This window comes from Bos indicus, chromosome 10, assembly GCF_029378745.1.
Source record: "Bos indicus isolate NIAB-ARS_2022 breed Sahiwal x Tharparkar chromosome 10, NIAB-ARS_B.indTharparkar_mat_pri_1.0, whole genome shotgun sequence".
Classification (NCBI taxonomy): domain Eukaryota; kingdom Metazoa; phylum Chordata; class Mammalia; order Artiodactyla; family Bovidae; genus Bos; species Bos indicus.
The window spans coordinates 64861492-64880396 of NC_091769.1; the positions used below are offsets into that span (position 1 = coordinate 64861492).

Consider the following 18905-nt stretch of genomic DNA (forward strand, 5'->3'; position numbering starts at 1 on the left):
AGCCGCTGATGTGAGTCTCCTAATAGGTGGAAAGGACCAATAGGAAGTTAGACTGTTAGACAATGATGAGACCGTCAAGATAGTTTGCCACGGTGTTGGGTTTGGTAAAATCTTGTGGCCCTTTTTATAGCTTTGCAGACACTATGACGAACTTCTAGAGTCCATAGTCACTTACTGACCTCTGCTGTCTGTTTCCAGCTCCTAGGTTGGAACAACCTAAAAGGAACCAGGAAATTATACTGAGAGGAGATCCTTAGATGGGGAAATCACCAATTAAACCCTGTTTTCTTCTTTCTCTTAATCCTAGTGCTTTCTATTCTCTTTGAAGAACAAAGACTGTAAATTCAGACTTCTCAAGAAAGCTTTGTAATTTCTAAAATTTTTATTGGAGTACAGTTGCTTTATAATGTTTCTACTGTACAGCAAAGTGAATCATATATCCTCTTTTTTGGATTTCCTTCCCACTTAGGTCACCACAGAGCATTTAGTAGAGTTCCCGATACAGTACGGTCTCATTAGTTATCTATTTTATACATAACATGAATAGTGTATATATGTCAATCCCAATCTCCCAATTCCTGCCACAACCCTTCCCTCTTGGTATCCACACAGCTGTTCTCAACGTCTCTGTCTTTACTCTTGCTTTGTCTGAGGAGACCATACAAATACCTGTGAAAAGAAGAGAAGCAAAAAGAAAAGGAGGAAAGGAAAGATCAGATCAGATCAATCACTCAGTCGTGTCCGACTCTTTGCGACCCCATGAATCGCAGCACGCCAGGCCTCCCTGTCCATCACCAACTCCCAGAGTTCACCCAGACTTACGTGCATCGAGTCAGTGATGCCATCCAGCCATCTCATCCTCTGTCGTCCCCTTCTCCTCCTGCCCCCAATCCCTCTCAGCATCAGAGTCTTTTCCAATGAGTCAACTCTTCGCATGAGGTGGCCAAAGTACTGGAGTTTCAGCTTTAGCATCATTCCTTCCAAAGAAATCCCAGGGCTGATCTCCTTCAGAATGGACTGGTTGGATCTCCTTGCAGTCCAAGGGACTCTGAAGAGTCTTCTGCAACACCACAGTTCAAAAGCATCAATTCTTCGGCGCTCAGCCTTCTTCACAGTACAACTCTCACATCCATACATGACCACAATAAAAACCATAGCCTTGACTAGACGAACCTTTGTTGGCAAAGTAATGTCTCTGCTTTTGAATATGCTATCTAGGTTGGTCATAACTTTCCTTCTAAGGAGTAAGCGTCTTTTAATTTCAGTAATTTTGGAGCCCAGAAAAACAAAGTCTGACACTGTTTCCACTGTTTCCCCATCTATTTCCCATGAAGTGATGGGACCGGATGCCATGATCTTTGTTTTCTGAATGTTGAGCTTTAAGCCAACTTTTTCACTCTCCACTTTCACCTTCATCAAGAGGCTTTTTAGTTCCTCTTCACTTTCTGCCATAAGGGTGGTGTCATCTGCATATCTGAGGTTATTGATATTTCTCCCGGCAATCTTGATTACAGCCTGTGCTTCATCCAGCCCAGAGTTTCTCATGATGTACTCTGCATATAGGTTAAATAAACAGGGTGACAATATACAGCCTTGACATACTCCTTTTCCTATTTGGAACCAGTCTGTTGTTCCATGTCCAGTTCTAACTGTTGATTCCTGACCTGCATACAAATTTCTCAAGAGGCAGGTCAGGTGGTCTGGTAGTCCCATCTCTTTCAGAATTTTCCACAGTTTATTGTGATCCACACAGTCAAAGGCTTTGGCATAGTCAATAAAGCAGAAATAGATGTTTTTCTGGAACTCTCTTGCTTTTTCCATGATCCAGCAGATGTTAGCAATTTGATCTCTGGTTCCTCTGCCTTTTCTAAAACCAGCTTGAACATCTGGAAGTTCACGGTTCACATATTGCTGAAGCCTGGCTTGGAGAATTTTGAGCATTACTTTACTAGCATGTGAGGTGAGTGCAATTGTGCGGTAGTTTGAGCATTCTTTGGCATTGCCTTTCTTTGGGATTGGAATGAAAACTGACCTTTGCCAGCCCTGTGGCCACTGCTGAGTTTTCCAAATTTGCTGGCATATTGAGTGCAGCACTTTCACAGCATCATCTTTCAGGATTTGAAATAGCTTAACTGGAATTCTATCACCTCCACTAGCTTTGTTTGTAGTGATGCTTTCTAAGGCCCACTTGACTTCACATTCCAGGATGTCTGGCTCTAGGTCAGTGATCACACCATCGTGATTATCTGGGTCGTGAAGATCTTTTTTGTACAGTTTTTCTGTGTATTCTTGCCATCTCTTCTTAATATCTTCTGCGTCTGTTAGGTCCAAACCATTTCTGTCCTTTATCAAGCCCATCTTTGCATGAAATGTTCCTTTGGTATCTCTGATTTTCTTGAGAGATCTCTAGTCTTTCCCATTCTGTTGTTTTCCTCTGTTTCTTTGCATAGATGGCTGAGGAAGGCTTTCTTATCTCTTCTTGCTATTCTTTGGAACTCTGCATTCAGATGTTTATATCTTTGCTTTTCTCCTTTGCTTTTCGCTTCTCTTCTTTTCACAGCTATTTGTAAGGCCTCCTCAGACAGCCATTTTGCTTTCGTGAATTTCTTTTCCCTGGGGATGGTCTTGATCCCTGTCTCCTGTACAATGTCACGAACCTCATTCCATAGCTCATCAGCACTCTATCTATCATATCTAGGCCCTTAAATCTATTTCTCACTTCCACTATATAAGCATAAGGGATTTGATTCAGGTCATACCTGAATGGTCTAGTGGTTTTCCCTACTTTCTTCAATTTAAGTCTGAATTTGGCAATGAGTTCATGGTCTGAGCCACAGTCAGCTTCTGGTCTTGTTTTGGCTGACTGTATAGAGCTTCTCCATCTTTGGCTGCAAAGAATATAATCAATCTGATTTCGGTGTTGACCATCTGGTGATGTCCATGTTTAGAGTCTTCTCTTGTGTTGTTGGAAGAGGGTGTTTGTTATGACCAGTGCATTTTCTCGGCAAAACTCTATTAGTCTTTGCCCTGCTTCATTCTGTATTCCAAGGCCAAATTTGCCTGTTACTTCAGGTGTTTCTTGACTTCCTACTTTTGCATTCCAGTCACCTATAATGAAAAGGACATCTTTTTTGGGGGGTGTTAGTTCTAAAAGGTCTTGTAGGTCTTCATAGAACCGTTCAACTTCAGCTTCTTCAGTGTTACTGGTTGGGGCATAGACTTGGATTACTGTGATATTGAATGGTTTGCCTTGGAACTAACAGAGATCATTCTGTCGTTTTTGAGATTGCATCCAAGTACTGCATTTCGGACTCTTTTGTTGACCATGATGGCCACTCCATTTCTTCTGAGGGATTCCTGCCTGCAGTAGTAGATATAATGGTCATCTGAGTTAAGTTCACCCATTCCAGTCCATTTCAGTTCGCTGATTCCTATAATGTCGACATTCACTCTTGCCATCTCTTGTTTGACCACTTCCAACTTGCCTTGATTCATGGACCTGACATTCCAGGTTCCTATGCAATATTGCTCTTTACATCATCGGACCTTGTTTCTATCACCAGTCACATCCACAGCTGGCTATTCTTTTTCCTTTGGCTCCATCCCTTCATTCTTTCAGAGTTATTTCTCCACTGATCTCCAGTATACCCATTTAAGTGCAGAGTTCCAAAGAAGACCAAGGAGAGATAAGAAATCCTTCCTCAGTGATCAGTGCAAAAAAATAGAAGAAAATAATAGAATAGGAAAGACTAGAGATCTCTTCAAGAAAATTAAAGATACCAAGGGAACATTTCATGCAAAGATGGGCTCGATAAAGGACAGAAATGGTATGGACCTAACAGAAGCAGAAGATATTAAGAAGAGGTGGCAAGAATACACAGAAAAACTGTACAAAAAAGATCTTCACAACCCAGATAATCATGATGGTCTGATCACCCAGAGCCAGACATCCTGGAATGTAAAGTCAAGTGGGCCTTAGGAAGTACCACTATGAACAAAGCTAGTGGAGGTGATGGAATTCCAGTTGAGCTATTTCAAATCCTAAAAGATGATGCTATGAAAGTGCTGCACTCTATATGCCAGCAAATTTGGAAAACTCAGCAGTGGCCACAGGACTGGAAAAGGTCAGTTTTCATTCCAATCCTAAAGAAAGGCAATGCCAAAGAATGCTCAAACTACTGCACAATTGCACTCATCTCACACGCTAGTAAAGTAATGCTCAAAATTCTCCAAACCAGGCTTCAATAGTATGTGAACCATAAACTAGTTGTTCAAGCTGATTTAGAAAAGGCAGAGGAACCAGAGATCAAATTACCAGATCAAATTGACAGATCCTAGAAAAAGCAAGAGAGTTCCAGAAAAACATCTATTTCTGCCTTATTGACTATGCCAAAGTCGTTGACTGTGTGGATCACAATAAACTGTGGAAAATTCTGAAAGAGATGGGAATACCAGACCACCTGATCTGCCTCTTGAGAAAACTGTATGCAGGTCAGGAAGCAACAGTTCGAACTGGACATGGAACAACAGACTGGTTCCAAATAGGAAAAGGAGTATGTCAAGGCTGTATAGTGTCACCCTGCTTATTTAACTTATATGCAGAGTACATCATGAGAAATGCTGGGCTGGAAGAAGCACAAGCTAGAATCAAGATTGCTGGGAGAAATATCAATAACCTCAGATATGCAGATGACACCACCCTTATGGCAGAAAGTGAAGAGGAACTAAAAAGCCTCTTGATGAAAGTGAAAGAGGAGAGTGAAAAAGTTGGCTTAAAGCTCAACATTCAGAAAACGAAGATCATGGCATCCAGCCCCATCACTTCATGGCAAATAGATGGAGAAACAGTGGAAACAGTGGCAGACTTTATTTTGGGGGGGCTCCAAAATCACCGCAGATGGTGACTGCAGCCATGAAATTAAAAGACACTTGCTCCTTGGGAGAAATGTTATGGCCAATCTAGACAATATATTAAAAAGCAGAGACATTACTTTGCCAACAAAGGTCCATCTTGTCAAGGCTATGGTTTTTCTAGTAGTCACGTATGGATGTGAGAGTTGGACTATAAAGAAAGCTGAGCACCGAAGAATTGATGCTTTTGAACTATGGTGTTGTAGAAGACCCTTGGGAGAAAAGTTATGACCAACTGAGGTAGCATATTAAAAAGCAGAGACGTTACTTTGCCAACAAATGTCCACCTAGTCAAGGCTATGGTTTTTCTAGTAGTCATGTATGGATGTGAGAATTAGACTAAAGAAAGCTGAGCGTAGAAAAATTGATGCTTTTGAACTATGGTGTTGGAGAAGAATTTTGAACTATGGTGTTGGACTGCAAGCAGATCAAACCAGTAAATCCTAAAGGAAATCAGTCCTGAATATTCATTGTAAGGACTGATGCTGAAGCTGAAACTCCAATACTTTGGCCACCTGATTGGAAGAGCTGACTCATTTGAAAAGACCCTGATGTTAGGAAAGATTGAAGGTGGGAGGAGAAGGGGACAACAAAGGATGAGATGGTTGGATGGCATCACTGACTCAATGGACATGAGTTTGAGTAAACTCTGGGAGTTGGCGATGGACAGGGAGGCCTGGTGTGCTGCAGTCCATGGGGTCGCAAAGCGTCAGACACAACTGAGCAACTGACCTGAACTGATACCATGTTTCTAGATTCCACATATATGAGTTAATAATGATATTCACTTTTCTGTGACTTTCTTCACTCTGTGAGACAGTCTCTAAATCCATCCACATTTCTACAAATGGCCCAATTTCATTTATTTTTATGACCAGGGAATATCCCATTGTATATATGTACCACACCTTCTTTATCCACTTCTCTATTGATGAACATTTAGGTTGCTTCTGTGTCGACTATTGTAAACAGTTCTGCATTGAACATTGGGGTGCATGTGTCTTTTTGAATTATGGTTTTCTCTGGGTATACACCCAGAATTGGAATTGCTGGGTTATACCTATTTTTAGTTTTTTAAGGAACCTCCATACTATTCTCCATAGTGACTATATCAATTTACAGTCCCACCAACAGAGTATGAGGGTTCCGTTTTCTCCACACCCTCTCCAGAATTTATTGTTTGTGGATTTTTTGATGATAGACATTCTGATCAGTGTGAGGTGATACCTCATTGTAGTTTTGACTTGCATTTCTCTAGTAATTAGTAATGTTGAGCATCTTTTCATGTATTTGTTGACCATCTCTGTGTCTCCTTTGACAAGTATATATTCAGGTCTTTTGCCCATTTTTTTATTGGATTTTTTTACGTTGAGCTATATGAGCTGTTTGTATGTTTTAGAAATTAATCCTTTGTCAGTTGCTTCATTTGCTATTATTTTATCCCATTCTGAGGGCTGTTTCTTTGTCAGATTTATGGTTTCCTTTGCTGTGCAAAAGCTTTTAAGTTTAATTATGTCCTATTTGTTTATTTTTGCTTTCATTCTCATTACTCTAGGAGGTCAGTCAAAAAAGATTTTGCTGTAATTTATGTCAAAGAGTGTTCTGCCTATGTTTTCATCTAAGAATTTTATAGTGTCTGGTCTTACATGTAGGTTTTTAATCCATTCTGAGTTTATTTTTGTATATGGTGTTAGGGAATGTTCTAATTTCATTTTTTTACATGTAGCTGTCCAGTTTTCCCAGCACCACTTATTGAAGAGGCTGTCTTTTCTCCATTGTATATTCTTGCTGCCTTTGTCATAAATTAGGTGTCCACTGGCGCATGGATTCATCTCTGGGCTTTCTATCCTGAAGAACAGCTTTGTATTTTCTGAAATAAAAAGCCATTGTATTTTGAAGCAACATGGATGAACTTAGGCAAATATATGATATCATTTACATGTGGAATCTTAAAAAAGGATAAAAATGAACTTATTTACAAAACAGAAATAGACTTGCAGACATAGCAAATTTATGGTTACCAAAGGCGAAAGGGATGGGAGAAGATAACCTAGGAGATTGGGATTAACATAATATGCACACTACTACACTACTATATACAAAATAGATAACTAACAAGAACCTGCTGAATAGCACAGGGAACTCTGCTCAATATTCTGTAATAACCTATATGGGGAAAAATCTGAAAAAAGAAATGGATATATGTACATATGTGACTCATTCACTTCACTGTGCACCTAAACGTAACACAACATTGTAAGTCGACTGTATTCAATACATATTTTTTTAAGCCAGTGTTTTTACCTCTGAAAGTGTGAACAAATGCCCAGTAATTTATTCAATCATGATAGCTGTACCTCACAGAGGTTCCCTTATTCTGGTTCCAAAAAGCTTTGGAAATCCAAAAAAGGGAAAGAAGACTTAATGAGGACATGATAACACTCTTAAGTATGTAAAGGGCTGTCATATTAAAGAGTTGGCAGATTTATGTGTATCTATAATGCAGAACTGGCAGGAAGGGAAACACAGAAGTCTTCCTCCTCATGCGGTCATGTAGGAGAAGTAGGAGACTTTTTAAAGACATAGCCAAAGGGCATAACCAAAGCCAATGCAGGGAAACAAAGTTATATCACTCTTAGAATTTTCTGAATTTGGTTTAATACAGATGTAGAGGCTGCAAAATTAGGAATACGGTATGAAAGAAACTATGTATTTCTTTGGGTTAGTCTAAAGGTTGACTTTATACAAGGCCAAGCTAGAGTTGTCTGACCCTGTAGGATCCACATACCTAGAAAATATCCACTTCTCTTTATCCCTAAAAAGTTGAGTTCTCACCTTAGTTTGCAAACAAAAGCATACAGGAACCCTGTTCCTTGACCTTCAGCTCTTACCCACACATCAGAAGAACTAAAACTGGCTTTTCCAGTTAGCCTGTGATATCCACTGTGTTCCTTTTTAGATCAGACCCTTTGCAACCCTATTATTCCCACTACCTCAATAGTTGAAATTATACCATTCAACAAAATAGTTTTTTTGTGTGTGTGAGAAACCATTTTAGTAAGAGTTGTGTGGTTCTTTTGCTTATTTGCTTTTATTGATTTATTCGGCTGCACTGGCCTCAGTTGCAGCACTCAGTGAAGATCTCCAGTCTTCACTGTGGCGGGCAGGACACTTAGCTGCAGCAGGCGAGTTCTTAGTTGTGGCATGCCAGATCTACTTTCCTGACCAGGGATGGAGATGGAACCCAGGTCCCTTGCATTGGGAGTGTGGAGTCTTGGCCACTGGACCACCAGGGAATTCCCTGCTTATTTGCTTTTAATATGATCCCAAATTTGGTGGATTCTATCAACTGAAGCGTACCAATTACAGCACCAATGTTGAACCACTAGAGGGAGTCTAGAACCAAAGAGGCCCCAAGATTTGAGTTTGACGTGTTCTCAACTGTGGCTTCTAGGTTTTCCCAAGATTCGCACCCAGGTGTATGAAACAGTCTGTCGTCTATATAGTTACTTATTTTCACATAATTTCCACATGGCTCAGGCCATGTCGATTCATTTTCTATACTGTTCACATTATCCTTGGTACTGAATACTTAATTTGTCCGTTAAAATGAAGGTCACTGTTTCCTTCCCACATCCCCAAATGTGTGGGAGTGATTATGAATGCTTAGGCATTTTTTTCTTTGGGAAACTCCTTTCCATGTTTATCTGCTACTCCAAGACCTTCAAACTTTTTTGACTTCAAACAGATGCAATATGTTTCATTGCCATGAAAACAGTGATCTGCTTTGGTGCCATTGGGATGGATTCTAGGCAAACATACTACCTCCAGACAGAATTCGTCAATTCTTCTTTTGGCTTTCCTCAACATGTAACCTGAACCCCGTTTAGTACATGGCTTCATTATGCCTTGAATGAGCTAGTTGTTTTCCTATCTGTCTTCCCTCTACTCCCTTCTTAAAAGTTATTCTAAGAGTTGACACTGTGTGTTATCTTTAATCTTTCATTCTATCTTTTCCCAACAGGGCCTAACTAGTTGCTTTGTGATCTTTAGCAATCCATTTAATCTTTCTGAGCCTGATTCTTGTAATCTATAAAATGGACTATTGTGAGGATTAAGTGAGATACTATTATTTTTGAAATTGAAGTATAGTTGACTTACAATAGTTTTGGTGTACAACATAGTGACTCAATATTTTTATAGGTTATACTGCATAAGATACTATTATATTAATTATAGTGATTATTGAGTACCTTATAAGGATATTATGATAATATAAAAATTTTTCTTTGAAAAGTAGAAAGCTCTACTGGTATGTAATATAAGACTCTACTGAACAGTGATAGTTATATTTAGAGAATGCCAGGCACAGTTCTAAGTGCTTTACATGTACGATCTCATTTAATCACCTCAATGACGTTGGAAGGTTGGAATTACTATTTCTAATTTACAGATGAAGGAACTGAGGCACAAAAAGGCCAGGTAACTTCCCCAAGGTCATACAGTTTGCAAGTGGCAGAGCTAGGATTCGAAACTAGGTGGTCTGGCTGGCTCCAGAATTCCCACGCTGAACCACTACATTATGTTATGCTACAATCAAATTTCGGTTGACCAACTAGGTTCACTAGTTACTTAATAGTTATGTGATCTTAGGCTAAGCTTAAAATTCTAAACCTGATTTTCATCATTTATAAAGTGGATAAAAGTAATTCCTATCCCATAGATTTATTTACTCAACAAATATCTATTAAACTCCTACTGTTTGCCACATGCTGGGCATACTGCAATATCATGTGGGTTATATTCACATAAAACACCTGGCATATTGCCAGGCACACAGAAAGTGGTCAATGTTAATTATTGTCTTAATTTATAATAAGCCAATAACTTCTATGACACATTTCCTGTTACTCAGCCAGAGATTATGTTCTATCGTCACCATATAGACCATTTCTATGGGTCTTCCCTAACTCTATGTGAAATATTTTTGTGGCACTGTTTCATAGGGTATTGCTTTGCTATCATAGCAAAAACAAACAACATAAGATGCAGCAATACAAGTACCTCCCAGAGTTAAGCAAAGAAAATGCTTTAAATGGCTACTTTCTGATACAAAATTAAGGCCGGTGAAGTGAAGTGAATTAAGGCCGGTGAAGTGACGTGAAAGTCACAAAGTGAAAGTCGATCAGCCGTGTAGTGAAGTGAAGTGAAAGTTGCTCAGTCGTGTCCGACTCTTTGAGACCCCATGGACTGACATGGAATTCTCCAGGCAAGAATACTGGAGTGGGTAGCCTTTCTCTTCTCCAGGGGATCTTCACAACCCAGGGATTGAACCCAGGTCTCCTGCATTTCAGGCAGATTCTTTACCAGCTGAGCCACAAGGAAGTGCAAGTCTGGGTGAAGCATGCAAAATATGCTTACTATTATTACCAACAAACATGACGTACAGGTGGTAGATGTGAAGCTATGAGGATGATCAAACATAATGCTTTCAAGAAATGTACAATAAGGTCATCTTGGGAAAGAAAACAACCCCACATTACATCTCCGGTGCATATAAAGAGCCCAGCAACACTTCTGAGCGTCCAGATAGGAGACGGCCTGCTGAGCTCTGCTGTGCTCTCTGGCACTGTGCTCATGCACTCTAATGCACTGTCCTGGGCTTGCCTTATGCGCATTCTGTGGGAGTCAGCGGTATTTGCTAGATTGGGTAAGAGATTTTACCTCCCTAGATTGCTGATAATCAAATGAGGTATGTATGAAATCACTTTGAAATATTACCCACCACATGCAGAGAGTGAAGAGTTATATACAAGAGTATTGTAGTCACATCCAGAGAACAATCAATGTAGGAAGTAGACATGGAAAGTACTACTATCTTACCCATTTCTGAACTTGCTCTCAGCATCTTTTTCTTAGTGTGACCACGCTTGCCTTCCTGTCTTGACTAGTTCTCCCTCTTCCCATCTCAGTTCCTATTAATAACAGTAACAACAGAGAACATGTAATGAGTAGTGTTTTAAGTGCTTTACAAGTATTATTTAATCATCCTAACAACTCTATGAGTTATGTACTAGTATTATTCCTGTCACATTCAAAAAAGCTGACATCTGGAGGGTTTAAGCAACTTTACAAAGTCATACCGCCAGCAAGTAGTAGAGTCAGACTTCAGATCTGAATATACAGCTCTGCAGCCCATGTTCTCACTGCTATGCTGACTGCATCTCATCCTGCCATAGTGCCTGCCACTGTTTCAGATATACATTTACCAAGCTAAATTTTTTCAGGCAGCAGTCAGCACTTTTGTTCTTTACCTTTTCAGTCAATGATGCTAGAGTCATTTTTCCATCTAAAATCAACTCCGGGGTCTTCCCTGGCAGTCCAGTGGTCTCCGTGCTTCCACTGCAGGGGGAATGGGGTCAAACTCTAGTCAGGGAACTAAAATCCCAAATGCCAGGTGGTATGGCCAAAATTTTTTAAATAAATAAATAAAATTAACTCTAATATGATATTTGTTACCTGGTACGATGAATTCAGAGTTTTACCAACTTGTAATAACCCATGACATAAACTTTGATTTTTAGTCATTATCTGGGGGAAAGGAGAGTTTAGCAATAACTCTGTATAATATTAACTAAATTAGTGGCTTAGCTAGCTGACAACCACAAACATATCTACTCAAAAAATGAGGTCAAATCTCAGCTATTTTTTCCTCTGATATTTATTTGACATAACATTCAATTTCTACTTGCTCAAGGGTTAAGCACAAGTTGGCAGAATCATCTTTATTAATGACACTATAAACAGGGATAAGTATTATTTTGAAATGTATGCAAAACATCTTTCTGAGATATGGGAATGGAGTGGTGAAAAACGAGGGCTTGAAATAAATCCTGAGGTCATCTAGTTTATACAGTTAGGCCTAGAGAAGCTAAGTGACTTGCCCAAGTGGTAAACGTTATCCAAATGGTTACTGGTTGAGCAGGGGCTAGAATTCAGGTCTCCAGATCCGTCTGCAATGTTTTCCCCTCAGTACTGCATTTCTGACCAGAACTATTTCCGAGAGCTTGCTGTAATGCATGTGATGATGTGAAAGCTTTCTCACAGTCAAGAAACTCTTCATGGACTTCTCTGGTGGTATGAGAATCTGCCCGCCAATGCAGGGTACACAAGTTTGATCCCTGATCAGGGAAGACTCCACATGCCATGGAGCAACTAAAACGGTGCTCCACAATTACCGAGCCCACACACTGCAATTGCTGAAACCCATGTGCCTAGAGCCCATGCTCCGCAACCAGATGCCACAGCAAAGAGAAGCCCCCACTTGCTGCAACTAGAGAAAAGCCCGTGCACAGCAATGAAGACCCAGCACAATCAAAAATAAAATAAATAAATTTAAAAAAGAAAGAAATCCTTCATTAGTTTCCCTAATAAAGACATTTCATTCAGGAATCATAATTTCATTGCACAGTCATCCCTCTGTATCCCCAGGTTCTGCATCTGTGGATTCAACCATGATCAAAAATATTTAGAAAAAAATTACAGAAAGTTTCAGAAAGTGAAACTTGAATTTTTGTGCACTCTGGTATCTATTTACATGGTTTGTAAAGCTAATTTTTATTGGAGTATAATTGCTTTGCAATGTTGTGTTAGTTTCTGTTGTGCAGAAAAATGAGTCAGTTATACATATACATATACGCACTCTTATGTTTCCTTCCCATTGAGGTCACCACATAGCACTGAGGAGAGTTCCCTGTACCATACAGTAGGTTCTCATTAGTTATCTATTTTATAAATAGTAGTGTATATATGTTCGGAGAAGGCAATGGCACCCCACTCCAGTACTCTTGCCTGGAAAAATCCCATGGATGGAGGAGCCTGGTAGGCTGCAGTCCATGGGGTCGCTAAGAGTTGGATACGACTGAGCAACTTCACTTTCACTTTCACTTTTCACTTTCATGCACTGGAGAAGGAAATGGCAACCCACTCTAGTGTTCTTGCCTGGAGAATCCCAGGGACGGGGGAGCCTGGTGGGCTGCCGTCTATGGGGTCCCACAGAGTCAGACATGGCTGAAGCAACTTAGCAGCAGCAGCAGATTCTATTCTACACATGTACTGCATCTTCTTTCTCCATTCCTCTGTCATTGGACGTTTAGGTTGCTTCCATGTCCTCAGTTCAGTTCAGTCGCTCAGTCATGTCCCACTCTTTCTGACCCCATGAACCACAGCATGCCAGGCCTCCCTGTCCATCACCAACTCCTGGAGTCTACCCAAACTCATGTCCATTGAGTCACTGATGCCATCCAGCCATCTCATCCTCTATCTTCCTCTTCTCCTGCCTTCAATCTTTCCCAGCATCAGGGTCTTTTCAAATAAGTCAGGTCTTCACATCAGGTGGCCAAAGTATTAGAGTTTCAGCTTCAACATCAATCCTTCCAATGAGCACCCAGGACTGATCTCCTTTAGGATGAACTGGTTGGATCTCCTTGCAGTCCAAGGGACTCTCAAGAGTCTTCTCCAACACCACAGTTCAAAAGCATCAATTCTTCAGCACTCAGCTTTCTTTATAGTCCAGCTCTCACATCCATACATGACTACTGGAAAAACCAAAGCCTTGCCTAGACGGACCTTTGTTGACAAAGTAATGTCTCTGCTTTTTAATATGCTGTCTAGGTTGGTCATAACTTTCATTCCAAGGAGTAAGCATCTTTTAATTTCATGGCTGCAGTCACCATCTGCAGTGATTTTGGAGCCCACAAAAATAAAGTCTCTCACTGTTTCCACTGTTACCCCATCTATTTGCAATGAAGTGATGGGACCGGATGCCATGATCTTAGTTTTCTGAATGTTGAGCTTTAAGCCAACTTTTTCACTCTCCTCTTTCACTTTCATCAAGAGGCTCTTTAGTTTTACTTCACTTTCTGCCATAAGGGTGGTGTCATCTGCATATCTGGGGTTATTGATATTTCTCCCAGTGATCTTGATTCCAGCTTGTGCTTCTTCCAGCCCAGCGTTTCTCATGATGTACTCTGCATAGAAGTTAAATAAGCAGGGTGACAATATACAGCCTAACGTACTCCTTTTCCTATTTGGAACCAGTCTGCTGTTTCATGTCCAGTTCTAACTGTTGCTTCCTGACCTGCATACAGGTTTCTCAAGAGGCAGGTAAGGTGGTCTGGTATTCCCATCTCTTTCAGAATTTTCCACAGTTTATTGTGATCCACACAGTTAAAGGTTTTGGCATAGTCAGTAAAGCAGAAATAGATGTTTTTCTGGAACTCTCTTGCTTTTTCCGTGATCCAGCAGATGTTGGCAATTTGATCTCTGGTTCTTCTGCTTTTCTAAAACCAGCTTGAATACCTGGAAATTCACGGTTCACGTATTGCTGAAGCGTGGCTTGGAGAATTTTGAGCATTACTTTATTAGCATCCTGGGCTATTGTAAAAAGTGCTGCAATGACATTTAGGGTGCGTGCATCTTTTCAAATTTCGGTTTTCTCAGGATATATGCCTAGGAGTGGAATTGTTGGGTCTTATGGTAGCTCTATTTTTGTTTTTTTTTAAGGAACTCCCATACTGTTCTCCATAATGGCTGTACCAAGTTACATTCCCACCAAATGAAGGAGGGTATTTACATAGCTTTAACATTTACAGCTACACACAAAGCATATACATTGTAGTAAGTATTATAAGTAATCTAGAGACGTTTGAAAGTATACTGGAGGATGTGTATCATTTTATATAATGGACTTGAGCAGCCATGGATTCGGTATCCATAGGAGTCCTGGAGCCAACCCTCTTTGGATAGTGAGGAATGATTTTAGATTTAAATAAATAGATTCCATATGTCATATTAGCTTAACTTGAAAACAGCTAGGGGTTTGGCTGTGGGGGCTTGGATCTTGAAGGACAAACCAACCTTTGTTTGTAAGAGAATAATAGAAGCAATCATATAAAATGCACATTGAAAGTGAAAGAAGTGAAGTCACTCAGTCGTGTCCGACTCTCTGGGATCCCATGGACTGTAGCCTACCAGGCTCCTCGGTCCATGAAATTATCCAGGCAAGAATACTGGAGTGGGTTGCCATTTCCTTCTCCCAGGGATCTTCCCAACCCAGGGATCAAGCCTGGGTCTCCAGCACTGCAGGCAGACATTTTACCGTCTGAGCCAAAATGCACATTAGTGCCATCCTAAAATTCTCAAGTGTAATTTTAGGATAAGAAGTCTCATGCTGTAGAAGTGGACCTCTCTCCACAAAACTGATCTTTATGTAACATTAGCTTATTATTTTTTCATGTGGCCTAAGTACTTCTTTTCAACATCAAAGGAACCACAGAGACCAGAAAATATTTGTCTCTAAAGTATTAACACCTCTCTTAAGGAAGAGAATTCTCTTTCCTTCCTTTGGATTATTTTAGAAGAATGAGTGATTTATTTTTGTCACCTAGCTCCTTCTTTTTCTAAGCTCTGTCTGTACTTTATGAATGATCCATGTCTAGTCAAAGCTCTTTGCAGCTCTGCTCTGTGCCAGGAACTTCCTGGCCTCCTAAAGCCTTGCCAACAGCCAGACTGCACAGTCTGGTGAGCAGAGTTCCCTGGGTCCTTGCCACTCAAAGAGCGATCTATGGACCAGCAGCACCGGCACCACCTGGAAGGTTGTTAGACATGAAGAATCTCAGGCGTGAATCAGAGTCTGGCTTTTCAGCACCTCCCCGAGGGATTTGTATGAGCTGTCCTGCATGCTTTTGTGTGAACACCTGTTGCTTCCTTCCAGTCTAGAAGTAAGGCTGACACCGCTATACCCCAGCTGAAGGTAAAAACCTCAGGTTTAAAACAAGAAGTCTTTGGTTATTTGGGGACAAAGCAGCATCAATTTTGTCTGATAGTTGTTAAACTTGCATTGGAAAAAAACTTTAGAGGTCAAGTTTAACCATCATCATCACAGTGAATTTCAGTATAATGATCAATCTTTGTAACAACATTATATTTGTGTTCAGCATATTCTGTTCTAGAAGATAAAAGCATACATACATCTTGGAAAGACAGCCGGAAAAATGGGAGAAGTTTATATATTTAAAAAAAAAACCCTCTTATTGATTAAAGAAATGCATTTCAGTTATCTGGAAAGTTTACTGATGTGAATCCTCTCAGCCATGGTGAAAATGTTAGTCATTAAGTCACATCCAACTCTTTGCGACCCCATGGACTGTAGCCCACCAGACTCCTCTGTCCATGGGATTTCCCAGGCAAGCATACTGCAGTAGGTTGCCATTTCTTTCTCCAAAGGATCTTCCTGACCCAGGGATCAAACCTGGGTCTCCTGCATTGCAGGCAGATGCTTTGCCAGCTGAACCACTAGGGTAGCCATGGTGGTACCCCCCAAAAAAGGTGTTTACCACTTAAATTCATATTTTAACACCATATGCTTATTTTTTAATCTGTCCAAGCTTACTATCTTATACAATTATAATTTAGTTTAGCTTCCCACAAATTCAAGGAATTGCTATTATCTATTAAACCAAAGTCTCCACAAATAAAGGGAGGATAAGAGATGGATCATCAAAAAAGCAAGAGAGTTCCAGAAAAACATCTATTTCTGCTTTATTGACTATGCCAAAGCCTTTGACTGTGTGGATCACAATAAACTGGAAAATTCTGAAAGAGATGGGAATACCAGACCACCTGACCTGCCTCTTGAGAAACCTGTATGCAGGTCAGGAAGCAACAGTTAGGACTGGACATGAAACAACAAACTGGTTCCAAATAGGAAAAGGAGTACATCAAGGCTGTATATTGTCACCCTGCTTATTTAACTTCTATGCAGAGTACATCATGAGAAACGCTGGGCTGGAAGAAGCACAAGCTGGAATCAAGATTACCGGGAGAAATATCAGTAACCTCAGATATGCAGATGACACCACGCTTATGGCAGAAAGTGAAGAAGAATTAAAGAGCTTCTTGATGAAAGTGAAAGAGGACAGTGAAAGTTGGCTTAAAGCTCAACATTCAGAAAACTAAGATCATGGCATCTGGTCCCATCAGATCAGATCAGTCGCTCAGTCGTGTCCAACTCTTTGCGACCCCATGAATCACAGCACGCCAGGCCTCCCTGTCCATCACCAACTCCCGGAGTTCACCCAGACTCATGTCCATCGGGTCAGTGATGCCATCAGCCATCTCATCCTCTGTCGTCCCCTTCTCCTCTTGCCCCCAATCCCTCCCAGCATCAGTCTTTTCCAATGAGTCAACTCTTCGCATGAGGTGGCCAAAGTACTGGAGTTTCAGCTTTAGCATCATTCCTGCCAAAGAAATCCCAGGGCTGATCTCCTTCAGAACGGACTGGTTGGATCTCCTTGCAGTCCAAGGGACTCTCAAGAGTCTTCTGCAACACCACAGTTCAAAAGCATCAATTCTTCGGCACTCAGCCTTCTTCACAGTCCAACTCTCACATCCATACATGACCACAGGAAAAACCATAACCTTGACTAGACAAACAAATAGATGCGATAACAGTGAAAACAGTGGCTGACTTTATTTTTCTGGGCTCCAAAATCACTGTGGATGGTGAATGCAGACATTAAATTAAAAGACGCTTGCTTCTTGGAAGGAAAGTTATGACCAACCTAGACAGCATATTAAATAGCAGAGACATTACTTTGTCAACAAAGGTCTGTCTAGTCAAGGCTATGGTTTTTCCAGTAGTCATGGATGGATGTGAGAGTTGGGACTATAAAGAAAGCTGAGCACTGAAGAATTGATGCTTTTGAACTGTGGTGTTGGAGAAGACTCTTGAGAGTCCCTTGGACTGCAAGGAGATCCAACCAGTCCATCCTAAAGGAGATCAGTCCTGGGTGTTCATTGGAGGGACTGATGTTGAAGCTGAAACTCCAATACTTTGGCCACCTGACGTGAAGACCTGACTCATTTGAAAAGACCCTGATGCTGGGAAAGATTGAGGGCAGGAGGAGAAGGTGACGACAGAGGATGAGATGGTTGGATGGCATCACCAACACAATGGACATGGGTTTGGGTGGATTCTGGGAGTTGGTGATGGACAGGGAGGCCTGGCGTGCTGCAGTTTATGGGGTCGCAAAGAGTCGGACACGACTGAGCGACTGAACTGAACTGAACTCAAGAGATAAATCTCCCTAACGAAAGAATTCCAAATACTGTATGAACATAAAACCTTTCTTCCCTTCCAGGCCGGTCCTAGTGACTCACTTCCAAAGAACAGAGAATAGAAAGGAAAAATACTAACGTTACAGTGGAGAAACCTGGCAAATACCCTTCTTCACCAAATGATCATGGTTAGCCTCACCAGTGATAACATGGGAATATCATTCACCTGCTGATACAGTGTGATGAGAAGGGAACGTCACCTTTGTGGCGTGCTTCCAAAAACCCCATAACTCCAGTCTAATCATGAGGACAACATATGACCAATTCAATTTGAGGGACAATCTACAAAATACTCAACCAGTACTCCTCAGAGCTGTCATGGTAGCCATAAAAAAGCACAAAATGACGCCATTTTCAGCAACATGGATGAATCTACAGATTGTCATACTGAGTGAAGTAAGTCAGACAAAGACAAATCTCATATGATATCGCTTATATGTGGAACCAAAAAAAAAAAAAAGAATATAAATGAACTTACTTACAAAACAGAAATGTCTTACAGATATAGAAAACAAACAGAGTTTCCAGGGGAAAGAAGGGAGGGATAAATTGTCAGGACTGACATATATAAACTACTATATATAAAATAGGTAAGTGGTAAGGACCAAGTGCATAGCACAGGCAACTCTGCTCAGTACCCTATAATGGCATATATGGGAAAAGGATCTAAAAAAGAATGGACATATGTATAACTGATTCACTTTGCTGTACACCTGAAACCAACACAACCCTGTAAATCAACTATACTCCAAAAAAAATTAAAAGCAAACAAATTGTCATAGAGCAAAGACCCTTCTCTGTCACAGACCAGAGAC

At 40.6% G+C, this 18905-nt stretch overlaps 1 long non-coding RNA gene across 1 annotated transcript; it reads right to left on the bottom strand.

Annotated features, from left to right (window-relative positions):
• Nucleotides 1-6560: 6560 nt before the first annotated feature.
• LOC109565163 (uncharacterized) lies at nt 6561-18899 on the bottom strand. The gene is made up of 4 exons (XR_002181625.2): nt 11431-18899; nt 11226-11313; nt 10795-10886; nt 6561-6781 (listed from the first exon to the last, which is right to left on the bottom strand). It is a non-coding gene; the product is annotated as an uncharacterized lncRNA (long non-coding RNA).
• Nucleotides 18900-18905: the final 6 nt, after the last annotated feature.